Source organism: Triticum urartu, chromosome 7A, assembly GCF_056163025.1.
Source record: "Triticum urartu cultivar PI428250 chromosome 7A, HENAU_Tu73, whole genome shotgun sequence".
NCBI lineage: Eukaryota > Viridiplantae > Streptophyta > Magnoliopsida > Poales > Poaceae > Triticum > Triticum urartu.
In genome coordinates this window covers 104,857,534-104,875,147 of record NC_141879.1, presented here as the reverse complement: position 1 = coordinate 104,875,147, position 17,614 = coordinate 104,857,534, and the positions used below count along the sequence as shown (strand labels likewise).

Below are 17,614 nucleotides of genomic sequence, written 5' to 3'. Positions count from 1 at the left end.
CACCGTGCCCATCAAGGCGCGGTGCTCCTCTGAGATAGAAGCTCGCCCTAGCAGAATCTTTAGCTCCTCCGGCCGAGCACCAGACGGTGCCGGGCTCGTCCCATGACCTCTTTCGAAGGCCGGACGCGGAGAACCTCGGGGGGCCGCATAGCTACCTTCCGTCCCTGCCGGATTCGGAGAAACCCTCCGCGACGACACCTCAGGGTCGCCCGCCTCGCTAGGCGGCACGGCAGGGGGAGGCGTCCTGCTCTCCATCATCTCCGGAAGGAGATCCCCCGAAGACGAGCTCTGCTGAGAAGGGCTAAGGTCCGAGCTACAAGGTAAAGGTTTGGTTAATCTTCTCAGATATAAATCAAGGATTTCCCTCATCCCTCAAAAGGAAAATCTTTCTCCACTTACGGCTCGCTGGAGAGCTGATCCCCTTGAGGGCGTAGTCCGGCTGAGGGACTCCCCGGCGTCGGACCCTCCGATGAGGATTTTCTCCCCCGCTTCGAGGCCATGGTTTCCGGGTCGTCAGAGGCGGCTCTCTTCTTCCCCTTAGGAGAGGAATTGTCAGTTACTCCCTTCGAAGCAGCCTCCTTCAAGGAGGCCATAGCTTCCTTGTCCTCCCCCTCCAAAGGGATTATCTCCAGCATCCTGACCAGCACGGGATCCGGCCTGGTTTCAGGAAGGGGAGCCGGACACCTGATCAGCTTTGCCTTCGCTATCCACTCCTGTTTAAAAGGACGACTCTTTTAGGGGCAAGTTTATGACAATTATACGGATAGAAGGTCCGGGCACAAGGTTTCTTACTTGAGTATCCGGGCGATTGCAGCTTAGGCCTGCGTCCTCGGTTAAATCCGGACACATCTCTTGTGATCCGAAGAACAGTCTATACATCTCCGCGGGCGTTGCGCCCATAAAGTTCTGGAGAGCTCGCGGTCCCTCTGGATTAAACTCCCACAGGAGAAGGGGGCGACGTTTGCCGGGCAATATTCGGCGAATCAGCATGACCTGCGTCACCTTGACCAAGCTGAGGTCTCCTTCCAAGAGATCCTTAATTCGGCCCTGTAACAAGGGCACGTCTTTGGGCAAACCCCAATCTAACCCTCTGTTAACCCATGACACTAGCCGTGGTGGGGGACCCGAGCGAAAGGCAGGAAGTGCCACCCACTTGGTGCTCCGGGGAGTGGTGATATAAAACCACTCTCGTTGCCACAAGCCTAGCTCCTCTTGAAAAGAGCCCTCGGGCCATGGAGCATCAACATTTTTGCTTATAACAGCGCCTCCGCACTCTGCGTGCCGTCCCTTGATCATCTTCGGCTCCACTTTGAAAGTCTTGAGCCATAATCCGAACTGAGGGGTAACACGGAGGAACGCTTCGCATACAACGATAAACGAGGAGATATGGAGGATGGACTCCGGAGCTAAGTCGTGAAATTCCAGCCCGTAATAAAACAGCAGTCCCCTCACAAAGGGATCCATCGGGAAGCCTAACCCTCGAAGGAAGTGAGACACGAACACTACGCTCTCACCGGGCTGGGGACTGGGGATAGCCTGCCTTTGAGCAGGCAACCTGTGCGAAATTTCGGCAGTCAAGAACTTAGCCTCTCTCAACTTTAGCACGTCCTCCTCCGTCACATCCATCGGCCTTGAAGGTCGGAACCGGACATTGTCGAAGGTCTGAGGCGCCCGGAATCTGGAGCCTAGGGTGTTGGAACTCGAGGCAACGGGCGAACTTGTTTTGGGATTGGAGAAAAGGAGTAAGGCCCTGGTCTCTTTATAAGAGGTTGAATACCAGGAGCCCTCCCCGTAACCGTTTGGGAGTCGCCTTTAATCGAGAAAACATGCTAACAGGCACGATTGGGTTACCCACGTCTGTATTGATGAGAATCCCGTAAAAGGGGGGCACACAATCTCTACTTTGACAAGACGTGCCAAGGAAACTGCCTCGCAAAACACGCTGAGGTGGAAAAGTGAAAATGATTCGAGTAAAGGATTTGGCTGTAGTGTGATGACGCACTGCGGAATACGTCAGCAGATTTGATTTGTGTTAATATCATTCTCTCTATGGCAATATGTGGAAGCTTATTTTGCAGAGCCGGACACTACTCTTGGTGTTTACAATCTTCTATGAAGGACTTGGAGGAGGAACCCGCCTTGCAATGCCGAAGACAATTTGCGCGCCGGACTCGTCGTCATTGAAGCCTGGTTAAGGGGCTACTGAGGGAGTCCTGGATTAGGGGGTGTTCGGGTAGCCGGACTATACCTTCAGTCGGACTCCTGGACTATGAAGATACAAGATTGAAGACTTCGTCCCGTGTCCGGATGGGACTTTCCTTGGCGTGGAAGGCAAGCTTGGCGATGCGGATATTCAAGATCTCCTACCATTGTAACCGACTCTATGTAACCCTAACCCTATCTGATGTCTATATAAACCGGAGGGTTGTAGTCCGTAGGACATCAACTCCATATATAACAATCATACCATAGGCTAGCTCCTAGGGTTTAGCCTCCTTGATCTCGTGGTAGATCTACTCTTGTACTACCCATATCATCAATATTAATCAAGCAGGACGTAGGGTTTTACCTCCACCGAGAGGGCCCGAACCTGGGTAAAACATCGTGTTCCCTGCCTCCTGTTACCATCCGGCCTAGATGCACAGTTCGGGACCCCCTACCTGAGATCCGCCGGTTTTGACACCGACAGTTTGGTTTACCTTAATACTTTTGTTGTAGTTGCGGATGCTTGCAATAGAGGTTAATCATAAGTGGGATGCTTTTCCAAGTAAGGACAGTACCCAAGCACCGGTCCACCCACATACCAAATTATCAAAGTACCGAATGCGAATCATATGAGCGTGATGAAAACTAGCTTGATGATATTCCCATGTGTCCTCGGGAGCACTTTTCTCTATATAAGAGTTTTTCCAGGCTTGTCCTTTGCTACAAAAAGGATTGGGCCACCTTGCTGCAATTTATTTACTTTTGTTACTTGTTGCTCGTTACAAATTATCCTATCACAAAACTATCTATTACCACTTATTTCAGTACTTGCAGAGAATACCTTGCTGGAAACCGCTTATCATTTCATTCTACTCCTCGTTGGGTTCGACACTCTTACTTATCGAAAGGACTATGATAGATCCCCTATACTTGTGGGTCATCACTCCTATGACTATGAGATCATGCTACTTCCAAATACCGGAGGAACACTTTGTGTGCTACCTAACGTCACAACGTAACTGGGTGATTATAAAGGTGCTCTACAGGTGTCTCCAATGGTGTTTGTTGAGTTGCCATGGATCAAGATTAGGATTTGTCACTCTAATTGTCGGAGAGGTATCTCTAGGCCATCTCGGCAATGTACATCACTATAAGGCTTGCAAGCAATGTAGCTAATGAGTTAGTTATGGGATGTAGCATTACGGAACGAGTAAAGAGACTTGCCAGTAACGAGATTGAACTAGGTATTGAGATACCGACGATCGAATCCCGGGCAAGTAACATACCGATGACAAAAGGAACAACATATATCGTTATGCAGTTTGACCGATAAAGATCTTCGTAGAATATGTAGGAACCAATATAAGCATCCATGTTCCGCTATTGGTTATTGACCGGAGACATGTCTCAGTCATGTCTACATAGTTCTCGAACCTGTAGGGTCCGCACGCTTAATGTTCGGTGACGATTGGTATTACGAGTTTATATGTTTTGATGTACCGAAGGTAGTTCGGAGTCCCGGATTTGATCACGGACATGACGAGGAGTCTCGAAATGGTCGAGACATAAAGATCAATATATTGGAAGCCTATGTTTGGACATCATAATGGTTCCGGGTGAAATCGGGAGTATACTGGAGCACCGGGAGGTTACTGGAACCTCCCGGGAGGTATATGGGCCTTATTGGGCCTTAGTGGAAGAGAGGGAAAACAAGCAAAGGAGGGGGCGCCCCCCAAGACCAATCCAAATTGGGAGGGGGGCTGGCCCCCCTTTCCTTCCTTCTTCCCCCTCCTTCCTTCTCTCCTAGAACCAACAAAGGGAAGGGGGGAATCCTACTCCCGGTGGGAGTAGGACTCCCTTGGGGCTCGCCTAGAGAGGCCGGCCCCCTCCCCCTCCTCCACTCCTTTATATATGGGGGATGGGGGCACCCCATAGACACACAAGTTGATCATTGATCTTTAGCCGTGTGTGGTGCCCCCTCCACCATAATCCACCACGGTAATATCGTAGCAGTGCTTAAGCGAAGCCCTGTTCCGGTAGCAACATCATCTCCGTCATCACACCATTGTGCTGACGAAGCTCTCCCTCGAAGCTCTACTGGATCGTGAGTTCGCGGGACGTCATCGAGCCGAACGTGTGCAGATCGAGGAGGTGACGTATCTTCGGTACTAGATCGGTCGATCGTGAAGACGTACGACTACATCAACCGCGTTGTCATAACGCTTCCGCTTACGGTCTATGAGGGTACGTAGATGATACTCTCCCCTCTTGTTGCTATGCATCACCATGATCTTGCGTGTGCGTAGGATTTTTTTTGAAATTACTACGTTCCCCAACACATTTAGGTCTCATGTTTACTCATATCAATGGCATAATCAACTAGCGAGCAATAATAGTAAATCTCGGATGACAACACTTTCTCAAAACAATCATAATATGATATAACAAGATGGTATCTCGCAAGCCCTTTCTGAGACCGCAAAACATAAATGCAAAGCACCTTTGGAGTTCAAGGACTGACTAAGCATTGTAATTCATGGTAAAAGAGATCCAGTCACGGTCATACTCAATGTAAACTAATAGTAATGCATGCAAATGACAGCGGTGCTCTCCAAGTGGTGCTTTTTAATAAGAGGGTGATGACTCAACATAGAAGTAAATAGATAGGCCCTTCTCAGAGGGAAGCAGGCATTTGTAGAGGTGCGAGAGCTCGATTTTGAAATAGAGATAAATAATATTTTGAGTGGCATACTTTCATTGTCAACATAACAACCGAGAGATCTCGATATCTTCCATGCTACACACATTATAGGCGGTTCCCAAACAGAATGGTAAAGTTTATACTCTCCCTACCACCAACAAACATCAATCCATGGATTGTCCGAAATAACGGGTGCCTCCAACTAACAACAATCCTGGGGGAGTTTTGTTTGCAATTATTTTAATTTAAGCATGGGACTGGGCATCCCGGTTACCAGCCATTTTCTCGTGAATGAGGAGCGGAGTCCACTCATCTTGAGAATAACCCACCTAGCATGGAAGATATAGGAAGCCCTAGTTGGTACATGAGCTATTCGAGCATACAAAATAGAATTTAATTTGAAGGTTTAGAGTTTGGCACATACAAATTTACTTGGAACGGCAGGTAGATACCGCATATAGGAAGGTATGGTGGACTCATATGGAATAACTTTTGGGGTTTATGGAAGTGGATGCACAAGCAGTATTCCCGCTTAGTACAAGTGAAGGCTAGAAAGAGACTGGGAAGTGACCAGCTAGAGAGCGACATCAGTCATGAACATGCATTAAAATTAATCAACATTGAGTGCAAGCATGAGTAGGATATAATTCACCATGAACATAAATATCGTGGAGGCTATGTTGATTTTGTTTCAACTACATGCGTGAGCATGTGCCAAGTCAAGCCACTCGAATCATTCAAAGGAGGATACCACCCTATCATACCCCATCACAACCATTTTAATAGCATGTTGGCACGCAAGGTAAACCATTATAAACTCCTAGCTGATTAAGCATGGCATGAGCAACTATAATCTCTAATTGTCATTGCAAACATGTTTCATTAATAATAGGCTGAATCAGGAACGAGGAACTAATCATATTACAAAAATGTCGGGGGACTAATCCACGAGCACCTATGGGACCGGCGGACCGAGTCCCTTTCGGTTCGGCGGGGGCGAGGGTCGCACGAAGAGCGGATCGAGGCGAAGCACACGAGCAGTTTACCCAGGTTCGGGCCGCACGGATGCGTAAAACCCTACTCCTGCTTTGTGGTTTGTATTGAGTTCTTGCTCGGGAGCGCGGAGTGCTACAGTACACCCCAGCAGCTAACGAGACCGAGCGTGAGTGTTCTCTTACTCCCCCTCCCTACGTTGCGCATGGGCCTCCTTTTATATGCTCAAGGGGTCACCGACAGGTGGTAACGTAGACAAGGGTAAAAATGGAAAGGTGTTGCGGTTGGTACAGCTACCTGCTACAGTGTATCATACCTAACCCTGACGGCAGGGGACCAGGGCATTAAATGCCCGTCTGAGTCACCTAAATAGTGCAAAAGGGACCGTCAGGGACGCCACCGCTCACCACGATGGCAATCTTGTCAGCGCCGCTTGCCACCGCGCACCGCTGGCTGCACAGCCTCCCGCCACGTATGCCTGGAAGGGTCCCAGAGCGACATGTTGGTGGATGTGCTGGAGCGCGGGCACAGAGTGGTGGCTTGCCGCGGTCGTTGTCTTGTCGCGTCCGGGAGCTTGTCGCTCACCGGGCCTTGCCGAGACGCGTGGCGCGTCGCGGCAAGTTCCTTGAGATGCCTTGGTTGGCCTTCCCGGCAAGCTCCTCTTGCCGGGGTCTTGTCTCCTTGGCTTGGATACTTTGTCCTTGAATGGCTCCAAAGGAACCACGGAGGACCTTGGCAGTCACCCGGCAAGCCTTGCCGCGGGATGCTGCGACTGCCCGTGCACAAGTTCGGGATACTAGGGTACCCCTACTCTAGTACACCGACAGGAGCCCCCGGGCCTGGGCCATACACGGTGCCGAGCGCTGTTGGGCCAGGCCCAAAACAGGGCACGGGCACGCGCGGCCTGGGTTACGCCGTATCTCTCCCCGTATCCACCGCGCCCTCCCCGAACGGCACACGTTGAATGCGGCGTCGTGGGAGAGATCGTGGGTGGTTTCTTTATTCAGAAAGGCGGAACGTCCGCCCCCTCCCTCTTTATAAGCATGGGAAACAGGGGTAGTTCGCCCATTCGCCGGTTGCTACTCCAATCTCAGAAACCTCCGCCGCTCCCTCGTCTTCACAAAGCTGAAAGAGAGCAGCGCCCCGCCCCCCATCGCCACCAGCACCACCAACGCCGTCGACCTCCCCCACCACTTCCGCCATGGCTCCGAGAGCCGACAAAGGGAAGGTTGTGAAGTCGACCGAGGCGCAGCGGCTTGCGGCGCTGCGAAAGGAGCGGGCAATCTTCCCCCCCAAGCTCGCCGCGAGGGAGCTGAGGGAGAATGTGGAGCACTGGACGGGGGGTCTCGTGAATGCTGCCGCAGATATCGACAGGGAGCTGGCGCAGCTGGGGGTGGAGGATCTCGGGTATCCCTCTGATGAGAACCTCCAACCCAGCGCCAAGCTCACCTTGTTCTTCAAAGGCGTGGCGACGGCCCTCCAGCGGCTCCGGGAGAAGATCCCAAAGCAGCTGGCCGACGAGTCGCGCAAGATCTGCGCGGGAGCTCTTCAAAAGGTGTTGGTGAAGGTGGCCTTCCACAACCCGGGCCTCAACCTCACCAACGTCCTCAAGACCCTGCCGCCGGATGCTGATCTGGAGGCGCTCAAGACCCTTGTCGCACCCATTGTGGACAAGGTGAGCGGGATCAAGAGGATTGAGGGCGATCACGTAGACTAGGCCGCCCGTTTTCTTCTTTTCTTGTCGTTGCTGGTCATGTTATGAGAACAATCTGTTAGAGCCGCGACAAGCTACCTTGTAATATAACTCTATTCCGGATAATGATTGCAATGTTATTCCCTTTACTTGATTCCTCCCTTTGTATGTTTTTGCCCTACGCTTTAAGGGAACTTGCCAGTGCAGGCACCTTAGCCGCGAGCGCTGAGTGCGGGATGTCAGCAGCCTGCTGGCGGTGCCGCTACCGACAAGAAACCTTGTCGCAACTAGTCGCAGATCACTTAAGTTGTTGAGCGGACTAGAAACAAAGTAAGGGCGCAACTAGCTACGAGTTGGTTCCTCCGCGCACAGGTTTTCCATACAAAGTGCGGTCGTTCAAGGGAGATAACTTAAAAATTTAAAAAATCTGATTGCTCAAACTTTGGCAACTTAGCTTTTCTGTTGTTTGCTTCCCGGTAAGGCGAAACTTTCTTGAACGACGCCTGGTCCATACCATTATCTTCTCCTTTCCCCCCGGCAAACTTGTGGGCGAGGGAACCTTCCTTTCCTTGAGAAAAAAGAAAGAGGAGAAAATAAAGATATGGAGGCTTACGGCTCCTTAATTCTTACCGGGGAGTAGGTGCTGCACAAAGTGTCAGATCACATATGCAAAAAATAGAAAGCATGAAATTGACAAGATGTGCGGAGCATATGAGCTTTACTTATGCACGGGGTCTGCGCCCGGCTTTGTACAAAGGATTACATGCAACAGCGGCAAGACTTGTACAAAAGGCGGTTGCCGGAACAGGTTCCGGCAACCGCGCCTTACGGGTAAAACTTACGAAGATGCTCAATGTTCCAGGAATTGCTCACCGGAATGCTATCTTCGGTCTCACGGCGGACAGCGCCAGGCCTAGTGACTCGTTTCACCCGGTAAGGGCCTTCCCACTTCGGCGTCAACTTGTTGGAATTCTTGGCGGACTGAACATGCCGAAGAACAAGGTCGCCTTCCTCGAGACTTCTGGCGTTAACTTTGCGGCTATGGTAGCGGCGCAAAGCTTGCTGGTAGCGAGCAGCTCATACAGCAGCCTGAAGACGGTCTTCCTAAAGGAGTAGCGCGTCATCTTGTCGCAGCTGCTCTTGCTCAAGCTCATCATAAGCGAGCACTTGAGGTGACCCGTATACGAGTTCCGTGGGGAGAACTGCCTCTGCTCCATAGACTAGAGCGAAAGGTGTCTGGCCAGTGGCTCGATTTGGCGTCGTCCTGATCGACCAAAGAACCACCGGCAGCTCCTCGATCCAGTTTCTTCCGCACTTGTGCAGCCTGTCGAAAGTCCTGGTCTTGAGCCCACGCAGCACTTCAGCATTTGCCCTCTCCGCTTGACCGTTGCTTCTCGGGTGAGCAACAGAAGCGAAGCAGACCTTGGCGCCAAGATCTTGGACGTACTGCATGAAGGTGCGGCTCGTGAATTGCGTACCATTGTCGGTGATTATCCTGTTAGGGATCCCGAAGCAGCAAACAATCGACCTGAAGAACTTGATTGCTGACTGTGCTGTCACCTTCCTCACTGCTTCCACTTCCGGCCACTTTGTGAACTTGTCGATTGCAACGTACAAGTACTCAAAGCCCCCGACTGCTTGGGGAAAGGGGCCGAGGATGTCGAGCCCCCAGACCGAAAATGGCCAGGATAAAGGGATCGTTTGGAGAGCTTGAGCTGGTTGGTGTATCTGCTTGGAATGGAACTGGCACGCTTCACACTTGGTTACTTGTGCAGTTGCATCCTGGAGGGCTGTCGGCCAAATGAAACCTTGCCGGAATGCTTTGCCGGCAAGTGCTCTTGCACCAATGTGGTGACCACATGTGCCTCCATGTATCTCTGCCAACAGCTTTTGTCCGTCTTCCCGGTGAATACACTTCAATTTCACACTGTTGAGTCTTCTTCTGTACAGTGTGTTGTCGACAAACTGGTACATACTTGACTGCCGGGCTACTCTTTCCGCTTCTTCTTGCTCTTCGGGAAGTTCTCATGTCTGAAGGAAACGGACAATCTGCTGTGTCCATGCTGGAGCTTGTGGCTCGACAACAAGGACTAAAGGAAAATCTGCTGCTGCGGGAACATCCGCTTCTACGGCGAGAACCTGCGGCTCTGCCGGAGCTTGACGTTCCCCGGCAAGCTTGCCGGAGCAAAACTTGTCGGGAGCTTCTGCTTCAACGAAACAAACCCTAGGGCTTGCCGGAGCAGACTGCTCCTCAGCGCTCTTGGTGTTGATCTTGGGGACCTTCTTGGCGGCGGCTTCGGGAAGCTCTGCCGGAAAATAGTCACCAGAAATCAACTTCCTCTTCTTGCTCTGCCCAGGAGGATATGGAGTTGTCCGGCAAGTGCATGAGCCAGGACCTGACGTTGGGCTTGAGCACCAGCGGGAAGTAGTTGGCAAGGATCTTGTCGTCCCGCCCCCCGGCAGCCTGCACCGCGATGGTGTAGATGCTGAGGAACTCCGACGGATGCGACTTGCCGTCGTACTTCTCTGGTACGTCTGGCTTGAAATTCTTCGTGCTGGGCCACTGGACTTGCCGCAGCTCACGAGTAAACGCAGGGCAACCTACCGCGTACGGCAAGTCGCCTGGTTCCCCTGGCGCATGCATGTCGACAGAGGGCCCAGTGCACTGGTCTGATTGACATCGCGCTTCTCTTCGGCGCTCGATGCGAGTACGAGCGTCTTCTTGCTGTTGTTCGTGAAGAACTTGGCGCTGATCGCGACGAGCTCGTGGATCTGATGACGCGGTGGAGTCGCTGTCGAGGTGGATCCGGCGAGTCGGCGATCTTGGCCTTCGGGGCGGAGAGTGCACAGTGGTTGCACCCCCACTGGTCTTGTCGCCAACGGCTCGTGCCTGGCTGACTTGCCGTGGCTGCGACGTGCTCGGCTGCCGTTGAGTGTCGCCGTTGGCGAAGCCGATGAGACTCTGAATGGTGGCCCTCCAGTCGTCGATTTTGTCTGCCGTTGGAGGGTAGTCCAGGAGCAGTTGAGCTCGCGCCAAAGCTTCTGCTGTAGTGGCGGGTGGCGGTGGCGAACGGTGCGAGGAGCGGGATATGCTCGGACTTCTAACTATGTTAGAAGGAGCAGTATCCCGTCCAGGCGACCGTGCCTCGCTCGTGCCAGCATGTTGGCGTGCATGCTGGTCTTGAGCACTCCGAGATCCACCAGCTCGATCTTGGTCCAGCAAACGCATGGTACCGTGAGTACCATGACGCTGCCGGTCCCGCGCCTCCTGAGATGGGCACGGTGCATGTACGGACGCCGAGGTCTTGGAGTGCTCCCGGTCGTTGTGGGAGCCGGCTACGCCGCTGATGGGCAGCGCAGCCTTATCCTTGGACCTGGCAGCACCGTGAGCTCCCTCGTCGACGCCCGTTCTTCCGCCGGCGTCTGCCCCATCAGCCGTTTGCTCCGACGGTGGTGGGTTCGGCGCGGACGGAGCAGCCGCCTCCGAAGCCTTCTTCTTCGGCGGCATGTCGATGAAGATGATGAAGATCTAGCTCGTGTGACCGCCGGATCTGGTTCACACAACCTCGAGCCCCCTACCTGGCGCGCCAAAGATGTCGGGGGACTAATCCACGAGCACCTATGGGACCGGCGGACCGAGTCCCTTTCGGTTCGGCGGGGGCAAGGGTCGCACGAAGAGCGGATCGAGGCGAAGCACACGAGCAGGTTACCCAGGTTCGGGCCGCACGGATGCGTAAAACCCTACTCCTGCTTTGTGGTTTGTATTGAGTTCTTGCTCGGGAGCGCGGAGTGCTACAGTACACCCCAGCAGCTAACGAGATCGAGCGTGAGTGTTCTCTTACTCCCCCCTACCTACGTTGCGCATGGGCCTCCTTTTATATGCTCAAGGGGTCACCGACAGGTGGCAACGTAGACAAGGGTAAAAATGGAAAGGTGTTGCGGTTGGTACAGCTACCTGCTACAGTGTATCATACCTAACCCTGACGGCAGGGGACCAGGGCATTAAATGCCCGTCTGCGTCGCCTAAATAGTGCAAAAGGGACCGTCAGGGACGCCACCGCTCGCCACGATGGCAATCTTGTCAGCGCCGCTTGCCACCGCGCACCGCTGGCTGCACAGCCTTCCGCCATGTATGCCTGGAAGGGTCCCAGAGCGACACGTTGGTGGATGTGCTGGAGCGCGGGCACAGAGTGGTGGCTTGCCGCGGCAAGCGCCTTGTCGCGGTCGTTGTCTTGTCGCGTCCGGGAGCTTGTCGCTCACCGGGCCTTGCTGGGACGAGTGGCGCGTCGCGGCAAGTTCCTTGAGATGCCTTGGTTGGCCTTCCCGGCAAGCTCCTCTTGCCGGGGTCTTGTCTCCTTGGCTTGGATACTTTGTCCTTGAATGGCTCCAAAGGAACCACGGAGGACCTTGGCGGTCACCCGGCAAGCCTTGCCGCGGGATGCTGCGACTGCCCGTGCACATGTTCGGGATACTAGGGTACCCCTACTCTAGTACACCGACAAAAAACAAGATAAGTCGAGTTCATACCAGCTTTTCTCATCTCAATCATTTCATCATATATCATCATTATTGCCTTTCACTTGCACGACCGAACGGTGTGGATAATAATAATAGTGCACGTGCATTGGACTAAGCTGGAATCTGCAAGCATTCAATATACAGGAGAAGACAAGGTAATATGGGCTCTTGGTTAGATCAACAATATTGCATATGAGAGCTACTCAACATTTTCATCATGGTCTTCTCCTCTCGACCCCCAAAGAAAAGAAAAGAAACAAAACTATTTACATGGGAAAGCTCCCAACAAGCAAAAGAAGAACGAGAAATCTTTTTGGATTTTCTTTTTAATTACTATTACTACAGGCATGGAAATTAAACTAGCTAAAAGCTACAACTAATTTTTTTGGTTTTTCTTAAGGTTTTTCAAACACACAAGAAGAATGCTGGAAAAGAAAATAAACTAGCATGGATAGTACAATGAAAAAGTATGAGCACCGACAACTGGCATGAATGTGTGAACATGAATGTATTGTCAGTGAGCAATACGTACTCCCCCAAGCTTAGGCTTTTGGCCTAAGTTGGTCTATGGCCACGGCTGGCCTGGTGGATATCCAAAGTTGTAGTTGGGGTCGTACTAAGATGCAGCGGCTACTGCCTAACGAGCTGCAGCTTGGAGGCAAGCTGCCTCCGTCCTCCTCTCATACTCGTTCGCCTCCTCCTTGGTTATAACATATCTCGTTTTTTCCCGAAAGTCAAAGAACGTAGGAGCAGGGGGAGCAACATGGACGGTGCACCGTCTATCAAAGATTAGTCAGTACTGGAGGAACTGATCATTCCTCTCAACAAACTGGTGGCGAACCATAGTATCATAATCTAGATAAGCAGGAGGCAACTCAATATCATTTCCATGTATTGGTATATCAAGATAGTTAGCTACACGAGTTGCATAAATTCCACCAAACAAATCTCCGCTTATACTATTGTGATGCAACCTACGTGTAACAATAGCCCCGAAGTTATATTGTTTATCACCTAATACTGCACTCTTGAGGACACTAAGATCTGGAACGCACATGTGACAAGCCTCATCTTTACCGTTAATGCATCTACAAATGAAGAGAGCAAAATAATGTATGGAAGGGAAATGAATGCTCCCTATGGTAGCTTATGTGATTTCTTTAGATTCCCCCACAATGATACTAGCAAGAAAGTCTTTATATTCAGATTTGCGAGGTTCACTAACATTGCCCCAGTGCGGGAGCTTACAAGTAGTATTAAAAGCTTCTAGGTCCATGGTATATGATTTATCATAAAGATCAAATAACACAGTGTGAGAATTGCTCGAGGATGTGAATATAAACCTTCTCACAAATAAATCAGTTAGATAGAGGTATTGCCGGCACATATCTGACACGAAGCTCTCAAGATCAGCGTTCCACACATACGCATCAAATTCATCCTTGATGCCTGCCTGGACCATGAACTCCTCTGACGGCCATTCACAAGGCCGCACTTGAGCTTCCCTTGGTAGTTCATTGTCCGGCTCACGTATTGCGAGCCTCGGTCCTTGCTTCCTTGAGGAACCACCTTGGTACATTTTCCTAAACATATTTATTCCTCTGAAAAATTTCTGAAATTTTTAGTGACTCAAAATAAAAGTGAATCAAACTCAACAAGATTGATAGCAACTACTCCCACAAGTGCCTAGAGGCTAAATCATGCAATAAAACTACTTTTGACCACATAAACTTGACATGCAAGCTCAAGAACAGGGTCACCTAAGCAGCAAAATTTTGCAATAAATAAAGCACTAGAACAAAAACTAATTGGACCATTGGAGGAGTCGCATACCGAAGAACAATCCCCCAAAGCAGTTTTTTGAAAGGAGCTTTGAGCAAGGAGATCGAAAATGGCAGCAAGATGAGCTAGAACTCGGGTTTGAGCTGGTGGAAGATTTTTTTTCTGGAGGAAGACGAAGTGTGTGGGTTCAAGAATTAGTGGAAGGGGCCCACGTTGGGTCCACGAGGCAGGGGGGGCGCCCTAGGGGGTGGGCGCGCCCTGGACCCTCGTGGCCAGGTGGTGGGTCCCCCTGGTGTGTTCTCAGTGCCAATAATTCTTAAATATTCTAGAAAAAAACATATAAAATTTTCAGGACATTTGGAGAACTTTTATTTTCGAGGTATTTTTTATTGCAAGGATAATTCAGAAAACAGACAGAAAATACTATTTTTGCTTTATTTAATCTAAATAACAGAAAGTAAGAGGAGGATACACAGAGGTGTGCTTTCTAACTTCATCCATCTCATGCTCATCAAAATGAATCCACTAACAAGGTTGATCAAGTCTTGTTAAGAAACTCTTTTCGAATCGCATGAAACCGGAGAATTTTTGAATAACACTAGGTTACCTCAACGGGGATATGCATGTCCCCAACAATAAGAATATCATATTTCTTCTTGACAGTAGGAAGAGGAAATTCCAAACCTCCAATAGTAATCGTTGGAAATTTTCCAATAGAATTGATACTGTGGACTTGAGGTTGTTTCCTTGGAAAGTGTACCGTATGATCATTACCATTAACATGAAAAGTGACATTGCCTTTGTTGCAATCAATAACAGCCCCTGCAGTATTCAAAAAGGGTATACCAAAAATAATAGACAAACTATCGTCATCGGGAATATTAAGAATAACAAAGTCCGTTAAAATAGTAACGTTCGCAACCACAACAGGCACATCCTCACAAATACCAACAGGTATAGCAGTTGATTTATCAGCCATTTGCAAAGATATTTCAGTAGGTGTCAACTTATTCAAATCAAGTCTACGATATAAAGAGAGAGGCATAACACTAACATTGGCTCCAAGATCACATAAAGCAGTTTTAACATAGTTTCTCTTAATGGAGCATGGTATAGTTGGTACTCCTGGATCTCCTAATTTCTTAGGTATTCCACCTTTAAAAGTATAATTAGCAAGCATGGTGGAAATTTCAGCTTCCGATATCTTTCTTTTAATTGTAACAATATCTTTCATGTACTTAGCATAAGGATTCATTTTAAGCATATCCGTCAAACGCATACGCAAAAAGATAGGTCTAATCATTTCAGCAAAGCGCTCAAAATCCTCATTATCCTTTTTCTTGGATGGTTTAGGAGGAAAAGGCATGGGTTTCTGAACCCATGGTTCTCTTTCTTTACCATGCTTCCTAGCAACGAAGCCTCTCTTATCATAACGTTGATTCTTTGATTGTGGGTTATCAAGATCAACAACAGGTTCAATCTCTACGTCATTATTATTACTAGGTTGAGCATCATCATGAACATCATCATTAATATTATCACTAGGTTCATGTTCAATACCAGAGTGTGTTTCAGCATCAGAAAGAGAAATATCACTGGGATTCTCAGGTGTGTCAACAACAGGTTCACTAGAAGCATGCAAAGTCCTATCATTTTTCTTTTTCTTCTTCTTAGAAGAACTAGGTGCATCAACATTAGTTGTTTGAGAATCTTGCTCAATTCTCTTAGGGCGGCCCTCAGGATACAAAGGTTCCTGAGTCATTTTACCCCCTCTAGTCACAACTCTAACAACATTATCATTTTTCTTATCATTTAATTCATTGAGCAATTCATTCTGAGCTTTAAGCACTTGTTCTACTTGAGTGGTAACCATAGAAGCATGTTTACTAATAAGTTTAAGTTTACCTTTAACTCTATACATATAATCACTCAAGTGTTCAATCATATAAGCATTGCGTTTCAATTGTCTACCAACGTAAGCATTGAAGTCTTCTTGTTTAACCATAAAATTATCAAACTCATCCAAGCATTGGCTAGCAAACTTAGTGGACGGGATTTCACCCTTATCAAATCTATAGAGAGAATTTACCTTTACTACATGTGTCGGGTTATCAAGACCATGTATTTCTTCAATAGGTGGTAAACTCTTAACATCTTCAGCTTTAATACCCTTTTCTTTCATAGATTTCTTTGCCTCTTACATATCTTCAGGACTGAGAAATAGAATACCCCTTTTCTTCAGAGTTGGCTTAGGAGTTGGTTCAGGAAGTGTCCAATCATTTTCATTACTCAACATATTATTCAATAGCAATTCAGCTTGATCAACAGTTCTTTCCTTGAAAACACAACCAGCACAACTATCCAGGTGGTCTCTAGAAGCATCAGTTAGTCCATTATAAAAGATATCAAGTATTTCATTTTTATTGAGAGGATGGTCAGGCATAGCATTAAGTAATCGAAGAAGCCTCCCCCAAGCTTGTGGGAGACTCTCTTCTTCAATTTGCACAAAATTATATATTTCCCTTAAGGCAGCTTGTTTCTTATGAGTGGGGAAATATTTAGCAGAGAAGTAATAAATCATATCCTGGGGACTACGCACACAACTAGGATCAAGAAAATTAAACCATGTTTTAGCATCACCCTTTAATGAGAACGGAAACAACTTAAGGATAATGTAATAGCGAGTTTTCTCATCGTTAGTGAACAGGGTGGCTATATCATTTAATTTAGTAAGATGTGCCACAATAGTTTCAGATTCATAGCCATAAAAGGATCAGATTCGACCAAAGTAATTAACTCAGGATCGACAGAGAAATCATAATCCTTATCGGAAATACAGATAGGTGAAGTAGCAAAAGCAGGGTCATATTTCATTCTAGCATTCAAAGACTTTTCTTTCAGCTTAGCTATCATTTTCTTAAGATCGTATCTAACATTGCAAGCTAAAAAGTCTCTAGCAGTTTCTTCATCCATAACATAACCCTCAGGCACAACAGGCAATTCATATCTAGGGGGAGAATCTTCATCATCACTTTCATCAATATTATCATTTTCAATAATTTCATTCTCTCTAACCCTAGCAAGTTGTTCATCAAGAAATTCACCTAGTGGCACAGTATTATCAAGCATAGAAGTAGTTTCGTCATAAGCATCATGCAAAGCAGAAGTGGCATCATCAATAGCATGCGACATATCAGAATAAATAGCAAGAGTAGGTGTCGCAAGTTTACTCAAAACAGAAGGTGAATCAAGTGCATAGCTAGATGGAAGTTCCTTACCCCCCCCCTCATAGTTGAGGGAAAAATCTTGGTTCTTTCATCTTTCAAGTTCCTCATAGTGATCAACATATATAAATCCCAAGGAAATCAAAGAATAGAGCTATGCTCCCCGGCAATGGCGCCAGAAAATAGTCTTGATAACCCACAAGTATAGGGGATCGCAACAGTTTTCGAGGGTAGATTATTCAACCCAAATCTATTGATTCGACACAAGGGGAGCTAAAGAATATTCTCAAGTATTAATAGTTGAGTTGTCAATTCAACTGCACCTGAAAGACCTAATATCTGCAGCAAAGTATTTAGTAGCAAATTAATATGGAAGTAACGGTAACAGTGACAAAAGTAACAGTATTGATTTTGTAGTAATTGTAACAGTGGCAACGGAAAAGTAACTAAGCAAAGATCAATATGTGAAAAGCTCATACGCATTGGATCAGTGATGGA

At 48.5% G+C, this 17,614-nt stretch overlaps 1 pseudogene; it reads right to left on the bottom strand.

Annotated features, from left to right (window-relative positions):
* Nucleotides 1-14,490: 14,490 nt before the first annotated feature.
* On the bottom strand, nucleotides 14,491-16,188 carry LOC147958313 (uncharacterized; annotated as a pseudogene).
* Nucleotides 16,189-17,614: the final 1,426 nt, after the last annotated feature.